General features: G+C 40.5%; 1 pseudogene; it reads right to left on the bottom strand.

The window, feature by feature from the left end:
• Nucleotides 1–2,223: 2,223 nt before the first annotated feature.
• LOC103121640 (3-oxoacyl-[acyl-carrier-protein] reductase-like) lies at nt 2,224–4,632 on the bottom strand (annotated as a pseudogene).
• Nucleotides 4,633–9,912: the final 5,280 nt, after the last annotated feature.

Below are 9,912 nucleotides of genomic sequence, written 5' to 3' on the forward strand. Positions count from 1 at the left end.
TGAAACTGAATTGCTGTATTTCACTAAACACAAAAATAAATTCCATAGGATAAAGAACTTGGATGTTAGGTCAGAAACTATCAAATACTTAGAGGAAATATAGACATGCTTTCCATCTAAATGTTAAAGGCATCAGCAAAGATACAAATCCAATTACAAAGAAGACTAAATCAAAAATAAACCAATGGGACTACATCAAATTAAAAAGCTCCTTCCCAGCAAAAGAAACTACCACCCAAAGAGACTCTCCACAGAGTGATAGAACATCTTTACATGCCATACTTCAGACAAACACCAAAATATATAAAGTGGTTACTAAAATCAGCAACAAGAAAATAAATGACCCTATTCAAAAATGGGAAGAAGATATGAACAGAATTTTCTGCATAGAAGAGATCCAAAAGGCCAACAAACATTAAAAAATGCTTCAAGTTGTCATCAGAAAAATTCAAATAGAGAAAAGAATGATATACCACTTCACTACTGTAAGAATTTCATATATCAAAAAAGATAGTAGCAACAAAAGCTAGAGAGGTTCTGGGAATGTAAGTTAGTCCAACCCCTTTGGACAACACTGTGGAGAATTCTCAGAAGGCTAGAAGTGGATCTACACTATGACCCTTCAATGCCTCTCCTGAGGATATACCCTAAGGTACCAAACACAACCATACAAAACAATTTGTGTAGATCTGTCTTCATAGCAGCACAATTTTTTTTGTTTTTTAAATATTTATTTTATTTATTTATTCCCTTTTGTTGCCCTTGTTGTTTTATTGTTGTAGTTATTATTGTTGTTGTCATTGTTGGATATGACAGAGAGAAATAGAGAGAGGAGGGGAAGTCAGAGAGGAGGAGAGAAAGATAGACACCTGCAGACCTGCTTCACCGCCTGTGAGGCGACTCCCCTGCAGGTGGGGAGCCAGGGTTCGAACCGGGATCCTTATGCCGGTCCTTGAGCAGCACAATTTGTAATATCCAAAACCTGGAAGCAACCCAGGTGTCCAACAACACAGGAGTGGCTGAGAAAGCTCTAGTGTATATACACAATGGAATACTTCTCAGCTATTAAAAATGGTGAATTCCCCTTCATCACCTCATCTTGGAGGGAGCTTTAAGGAATCATGTTAAGTGAGATAAGTCTGAAAGAGAAGGATGAATGTTGCATGATCTCACTCATAGGCAAAAGTTGAAAAACAAGAGCAGAAGGAAAACACTAAGCAGAACTTGGACTGTAGTTGGTGTATTACACCAAAGTAATGGACTCTGGTATGGAGGGGAGGGTTCCGTTCTTGGAATATGACAATAGAAGAGCACCTAATGGGGTTGAATTGTTATATTGAAAACTGGGAAGTGTAACACATGTACAAAGTATTGTATTTTTTAAAAGTTTTTTCAAGTAAAAAATTTAATACATTGACTTTACTCATAAACCAGTTTTAAAGTCTTAAACACTGTATTATGGTTTCATAAGAGTTCATTAACGGTTACAGATAAGTCTTCTTAAGTAAGAATTTATTAAAGTTCTTGAACTACTGAACATAGCAGCAGTTGGCAACTGAATTGATCAGTATGCTGCAAGCATTAAATTATAAATTGTACCAGGTGGAGAATTCATCTGAGTTAGAGCACTGATTACCCATTTCAGGAGTTCTGATTCTTTTGGCTTGATAAAGACTGAGGGTGGCAGTGAACAGTCTAAAAGGTTTTATTTCTTACAATATACACTTAGAACACACTTGAAGATTAAACTCCTCTGCAACCTACATTTTTATGTGGTTATTTCAGTGAAATACACTGCTTTCTTGTAACTAGACAAATCACTCTTATTGATAATTTTAGAACATGAAATGCCCAGAGAAGGGAACTTAAGCTTGAATGGGATGTCACAATGAAATATAGAGAACCACAACTGAGTGGCTGTGTACCTGGTTGAGTGCACATCCAGTGCAGGCTGGGAGTATGGATCGACCTGCCAATGTCTATGTTCATCAGAGAAGCAATTACAGAAACCGTATCTTTCATCTTCTGCACCCCATAAAGAATTTTGGGAAGCTTCCAATCTCCAAGTCTCTGGTGGTAGGAACTATATGGAATTACACCCCTGCTATCTTATCTTCCAATTTTGTTAATTATTTATTATTACTGTATTATTATTATTATTACTAGTATTATAATTATATTCCCTGGATTCTAATCACCATTATGACTGAATAAGCTATCAGCTTACACTGCCAATTGTAATCCGCCATCCACTACTAGAACATGTCCTGTAAATACGGTGATTCTAAAAGAAACACAACAACATGTGCCACCTCAATAGGCTCTCCAAACCTCCCAAGAGGGATATTTTTCTTTAAATCTTCTTCTTTCAATTGTTTTGTCATGTCTGTGTAAATAAATCCTGGTTCAACAACATTCACTCTTATTTTCTTCCTTGCTACTTCTTTAGCAAGAGCAAGTGAAAATCCAACGAATCCTGCTTTACTTGCACAGTATGCAGACTCACCAGACAGGCCTTTTAAGCCAATAATACTTCCTATATTAACTATAGACCTGCCCTGCTGTTGGATTATAGTCTTCACAGCAGCTTTACATGTCATTATGGAACCCAAGAGATTAATATGAAGCAGAGATATCATATCTTCAGTTTTTGTTCTTACTAAAAGATCTTTCCTGTTATGTACGGCTGCATTTACCAAGACCTCAACTGGACCTAAACGTTTCTTTATCTTTTCAAATGTATTCTTAACATCTTGTTCTTTGACAACATCGCATCTAAATGATGCCAAATGATGCCCTGTTTCTATCTTTCCCTAGTGAGGTAGAGCTCTGGAGAGATGAGGCTCCAAGAAACATTGGTCAGGTCATCTGCCCAGAGAAGCCAGGATGGATGAAGTCATGATGCCATCTGCAACTTGGTGACTGAGGCAGCAGGGTAACTGACCGTCTTTTGGAAAACACTGTAAGCAACTCCAAATTATTGTATTTTAAGGGGCTGGGTACTGGCACACTGGTTAAGCATACAAAATACTAAGCACATGAACCCAAGCAAGGATCCTGATTCAGCAATAACCCTGTCAGCAAAAAAATTTATTTACTTATTCTGTTTTGTTGCCTTTGTTTTATTGTTGTAGTTATTATTATTGATGTTATTGACATTGTTGTTGTTGGATAGGACAGAGAGCAATGGAGAGAGGAGGGGAAGACAGAGGGGGAGAGAATGATAGACACCTGCAGACCTGCTACACCACCTGTAAAGTGACTCCACTGCAGGTGGGGAACCTGGGGGCTGGAACCGGGATCCTTACTCACGTCCTTGCACTTTGCCAATGTGGCTTAACCCACTGTACTACTGCTCAACTCCCGAGAATCTGTTTAATACTATTCATTCATTATGAGATAGAGAGAATGTGAGAAAAGGGATATAGGGAGAGAGAGAGAGAGAATCATAATATTTCTTAGTTATGGTATATGTTGAAAGTGAGGGTTAAACCTTTGAACTTTGGTGTTTGGAGCTTTAGGGATTTCAGTTGGTGTTCTAAGAGGTTAAGCTAACTTCCTTAACATCACCTTTGTATGTGTCTAAGAGTCTTAGACTCCCAGATTCCCTATAATTTATCTAAGCTTACATATGTACCCCAATTTGTTAGAAGATGATGAATCCCCTTTGCTTAATAACAATACAAGAGTCTCAATTAAGACTAATATCTTTTAAAACAATGTTTATCCTTATCAAGATATACCCCTACCTTCACTCTGATCAATCAAACCAAAAATAAATGCCAAGCCACAACACTGGAAGTATATCAAAGATATCTATTCAATCTACTATAATGAATGAATAGGAAATAACAAGCACATAAATGGTCTACATAAGATACCTGCATTCCACTAAGAGATCACTCATTTTAAGATTCAGCAAAATTTCTAGGTTCTGTAATTTGGGCTATGTGTTGCCCCCTCAAAAGCAAAGTATGTATAATTGCATTCCATATGTCCTTAAGTAAAAAGGAGCTCAAGTGACAGTACGCTCAGCCAATTTAGTGAATGATATAGAAATGATGCCCACAAAAGGAAGAGATACTTCTGAAATTCAAGTTTATAGTACCTACAATTCTCAGTACTCTCATCTTATGACCAATATAGGAAAGAACAAGAAGAATATGAAGAATTTGTGCTCAGAGGAGGCCTATATGCCATGAGAAACAAGTATATCAGAGCCATTAAGGATGAGGGCTCTTCTGGGCACAGTGGTGTTCCATCAGCTTCCTTCTTTTGGCCAAGATGCATATTACCCAAATACTAGGTATATCATTTCCTATGGTCCTCCTTTTATGTCCTTCTTGGGTATATCTCTTGACCACAAGAAACTAACTCCACTACGCCGCTATGAGATACAGAATATCTTTGCTAGCTTCCTGCTGGAGCTTTTCCTCCAGAGCAAGTCCACACATTCCCGGTAAATATTACCCCCAATAGACAGAGACCTCAGATGTGGTGCCCATATTCCTCCACAGATCTTAAGGAACTTCACTATCTGGTGCCTGAACTTGGGGCAACCCTCAATTCGGCTTCACACACAAGCGGCAGACGTAGGTCAGTACACGGCCGCTTGGCTCTCTGCAACCTCATGTTTACGAAGGCACTGTGGTTCTTTTTCTCCCTCTTCTTGTTTTCCTGAGACCCCTCTGTCATGGGCAACCTTATTTCTTATCAAGAGGATCCCCAAATCCTCTACTCCTTTTTCACTAGATGGGTTCTCTGTCTCTGAGACATTTTGCTCTGGGTCATACCTTAGTTCCTCTTGACCATGATTGTAGCTCTTGGGAGATGTGCAGGCCCCCCTCCCAAGAAGACCAAGGATATTCCCCCTGGGACTTCCTCACCACCCCCTCCCATGTCTCACACGGAGAGTGACAACTCTAACTTAGAAAACATAGTTTGGCCAGCCTTGGGGCTGCGATCCAAGATTTAAAGGGACTTCGTCAGGTGGTTAAAGAGGATGGATTTCACGTTCCATGGACCAGATCTATTTTGCAGAACTTTCTCCATAACCTTGGCACTCCCCAAGACTGGAGACACATGGTTAGTTCTACCCTCCTGATTCCACTTTTCCTTCAGTGGGAAGCCATTTTTGGGAATGGGTGCCTGCAGCAATCCCACAGGAATGGTCAGAACCAGCCTAACTGGGATTTTGAGGCTCTTTTTGGAGTGGCACACTGGGAGACAGGTCTCCAGCGGGCTGGGATGAGATATTCCCCCCTGCTATTTTGATCAGGTACACCTCTGCATTACAGGCATGGGAGCAGTTAACCCCCACACACACGAGATCAGCCTCAGTTCCCACATCTCTTTTTGTTAAACTCCCCAAGTTAAACTTTATACTCCCCACAGTATAAAGAATTTTACGCTGTCCTTCTAGCTTTAAAGGCTGTACCTAGATCCTTTAATCTGTTTTTCTGACAGTACCTACATTGTTAACCTCTGCCTCTTTTCCTGCTGACTTCCATTCCCTGACCCAATGTCAATGTTAGAAAGTAAAAGGGGGAACATACCCCCTAAATCCAGCTGGCAAGAGCTTTAACTACTTTAAACCTCTTTAATATTTACAAAAAAAATTGAACCAACCTCCTATTATTCTTCATTAGCAAACAACATCCACCCTCACAGCTATTAAGGTTATATGGAGAGACCCCCTGGATAAAATTTGGAAATGGCCTAAAATTTGGAAAATGGCCTATTGATCATGGGTAGGGGTTTTTGCATGAGTGTTTCCACAGGATTAAGCAAAACCTATCTGGCTTCCTGCCCACAGTGTCTAGCAATGCCCACAAGATGGTGCTGCTATCCCTGAAAAACAAGAGGATTGGGTGCAGGATGCCCTCCAGGACCCATAATGTGACATGGCGAGACCTGAAAAAGCTAGTTCATAGAACCCAAAAACAAAACCTCCCTACTGCTTCTATCTCCCCCCTTGTTCTCTCTGAATATCTTTTTTTTTTTTTTCCTCCAGGGTTATTGCTGGGCTCGGTGCCTGCACCATGAATCCACCGCTCCTGGAGGCCATTTTTTCCCCTTTTTGTTGCCATAGTTGTTGCAGCCTCGTTGCGGTTATTATTGCCATTGTTGACGTTGCTTTGTTGTTGGATGGGACAGAGAGAAATGGAGAGAGGAGGGGAAGACAGAGAGAGAGGGGAGAGAAAGATAGACACCTGCAGACCTGCTTCAGTGCCCGTGAAGCGACTCCCCTGCAGGTGGGGAGCCGGGGGCTCAAACTGGGATCCTTACACCGGTCCCTGCGCTTTGTGCCACGTGTGCTTAACCCACTGCGCCACCGCCCGACTCCCCTCTCTGAATATCTTAAGGCTGCTGTCTGCCCCCTGTTTCATCTGTCACCCTTTGAAAGTATCAGGTTAGGCAAACAATCTGCTGTCACTATTCCAGAAAAATTTCTACAGCTGTAAACCCCTACTCCATGCTATGATGATCCAGTTGTGTTTTGTAAGTAAGTGATATGAATGACTAAATTTTTTTGTACAACCCATTTTGATCAGAGTACTCTTAAACTTAATTGACTTTATATAGAAATGTCAGACATGGCCATGGTTTCTGGAGATGTCCAGAAACAGTCCTAAAAAAATTGTTTTTTCCTCTTTTGATTTTTTAAGTCTTGATATAAATATGAAATGCTTGGTCTTGAAAACTATGTGAGTAAAAATGGTTCAACTAAGACAGTACATATCTAAATTTGTGTTTGATATGATATGTCTTGTAACAAAAGTTTTTCTCCTCTTGTGCATTATAGACTACATGATTATGTGTGTCTTTGAAGTTTGGTAAAAATTAACTATAGGTTAAAAGTGTAACTTTGAAGCTACATTCTTACCAGGCATAGTTGAATGAAGGAGTTTTCAACATGATTCTTATAAAGGTAAAATTAATTTGCTAAAGTAACTGAGTATTTAAGGTAGAAGTCTAAATAGTTAATGTGACAATTCATCTCAAAAATAAAAATACAAATTCTCTATACAGGACATTTTTGGAGGGCCTCCAAAAATGCCCTGTGGACTGATATTGTGGAAATTAATCCACAACAAATCTGACATCAATCTGGCATTATAAATGTTCTAAGAAACATTGTCACTAACATGTGTTAACTCTCTAAGTAACCTGAGTTTGTTTAAAGTCTAAGGTAAAAATTAGTTAAAAATCAATATATTTTAACTAAATTTGATCTGAAGATCCTGCTGTACAGAGACTGATACACTAGGCTAAATAGGTTAACCTTTAATTTTACTTACATAAAATTCAAACAGAGTCTTTCAAAATAGGTATCACACACCTAGGGTGTGTCTCCATCTTTTCCATGTGTGACAAAAGGTACAAAAGACGTTATTGATATGTAAGGCTCTCAAATACCTTCTCAATTAAAGAGGTAGAACCAGCCTGGGTGAATGATAGATCACACAACGGTTATGCTAATGATTCTCATGCCTGAGGCTTCTAACAATGGTTCTGCTCTTTCCACATTTTATTGTGCTTAAATTATTTAAACTGGGAGTCGGGCTGTAGCGCAGCGGGTTAAGCGCAGGTGGCGCAAAGCACAAGGACCGGCATAAGGATCCCGGTTCGAACCCCGGCTCCCCACCTGCAGGGGAGTCGCTTCACAGGCGGTGAAGCAAGTCTGCAGGTGTCTATCTTTCTCTCCCCCTCTCTGTCTTCCCCTCCTCTCTCCGTTTCTCTCTGTCCTATCCAACAACGACGACAATAATAACTACAACAATAAAACAACAAGGGCAACAAAAGGGAATAAATAAATAAAATAAAATAAAAAAAGAATATAAAAAAAAATTATTTAAACTGCCCTAAGTCATACTAAAAAGGCCTTCCAAAATTACAAAGATACTTTAACCAATTCTAATCATTGAGTCATCAATTATAGTAAACTTCTAACTTGACACAAGTTTTTTCTTCACAAGTAAATGATTACAGTTATGTCAAGCCTTCACATGAAGAACCAACTGCTCATACAGTAAGATATTAAACTATATAATAAGTTCCCCCATATACAACTTATGTAAATTAACAACAACATTCACATATTTTTCTACACTTAACTGGTATATCTCATTTTGCCACTATAGGCCTGCCTTTGTCAGCCAACAATTTAATGACTTGTTCCCTTCAAAACTTCACCCATACCACAGACATCCCTTACAACCCCCAAGGACAAACTGTTGTTGATAAAGTCCACCAAACACCTAAGGCCCAAGTAGATAAAGAAAAAAGGGGGGATACATCCTTACGATATTCAGTTGGCTAAGGCACTAACTACATTAAACCTCTTTTAATATTTATAAAAATTCAAGCCAGATACCCGGCTAACCATTGGAAACAAATGTGTATGTGTTTCTTTCACAGGAATCCCTGGAAACCCAGTTGGTCCCCTGCCCTCTGACATTGCCCACAAGATGGCATGGCTACAACACCCCCCGAAACCCGTGATGCCACCTGGCAGGATCTGATGAACCTGATTACCAGAGTCCAAGGACAAAAGCTTTCTCACCATCCTAGTTCCCGAAAACTTCCTACTGCCCTTCTCTCACCCATCGCCATCAGCCCTTCTTACTTCTGCTTCACCTGTCACCTTTTGGTGGTTTCAGCACACTCTCTAGGGAAAAACGAAATTCTAGTGGTTGTCCTCCATCATGAAGATGGGATGTACAGTGTTTCTTCCCAGCCAGCTGTTCTGGGACTCTGCAGTGCCGGATTGCCCCTCTCACCCCCATTCCTCTGCCCGTCAGGCAACCCCTTCTTCCCACCAGGCCTCCCCTCATCCTCACACTGGCTCTTGGTGCTCTCCTACTTGTCCCTCCCTGTTTTGTTCCAGTTCTTTTGAAAACACCAGCATGATATCATTTAGGTTTCTGCCCAAAAGGTTTCTGTTCACCCCTACACTGCTATTCCTCTGTCATAAATAGAGTCTTTTGCAGACATTGACCCATTTATATAAATGTTACACCCAGAGGTTACACCCAGAGGTTCGGGTCCTGATCACACACAAGGAAGTTCAGAGTCACATGCAAGTACAGGAGTCTTTATTAGCAAGGTTAAGCTTGGGTCGCAAGAGCCTCCATGCAGGGGAAGTCTTGTGACCACAAACATTTTTCATCTCAGCTTTTTATAGTTATCACAAGGTGGGTACAGGTGGGGATGTTTACACAGAACAAGGGACAGTTGGCTTCAGGTCAATGGCTCTTCTCCTTTCTCAATATTCAGGGACTTTTCTGCTCATCTCTGATTGGCTGGGTTCAGGATGGCTAACATGGTGGAGGGTGTCCAAAATGTAGTCACTTTTGGTACCCTGGATCTCTGACCTCCTCACATTAGATACAAAGAAAGAGGGTGATGCAGGGAGCTTGTCGGGATGTGGTGGAGTCTGGAAGGGCTTGACCTGAGAGATGAGTTTACGTGGTAAGTCTTTCTCTATGGAGGGGTTGAGCAAAAAGGGGTACACATAATCCTCAAAATGTTGGCAGCCATATAAGTTTTCCCTCCACCACAAAAATATCCTGCATCTTCCTGCTGGAGCCCAACATTCCTTACAAACTTAAGCCTGCTCCACCATACATTCCCTGATAGTATGGCCTATCTACATAATCATTGTTTTGCCTGAAATATGCCACACATTCCATTCCTTTAATCTATCTTCTTTCTAACCTCAAGGCTCTCCCTGTCTCCAGGATATTATTACTAATTCTACCAGTTAAAAGCCTCTTAACAGTTGCTAAGGAAGTTCCTACCTCTCCAGCCCCTTCCATTTTTTTCTGCCCCTTTCCTAACCATATATGGTATTGTCAAACCACTCCTGTTTCTGTTTTGTCTCTTCCATGTCCTGACCTGGAGGAGGCT

This window comes from Erinaceus europaeus, chromosome 19 (assembly GCF_950295315.1).
Source record: "Erinaceus europaeus chromosome 19, mEriEur2.1, whole genome shotgun sequence".
NCBI lineage: Eukaryota > Metazoa > Chordata > Mammalia > Eulipotyphla > Erinaceidae > Erinaceus > Erinaceus europaeus.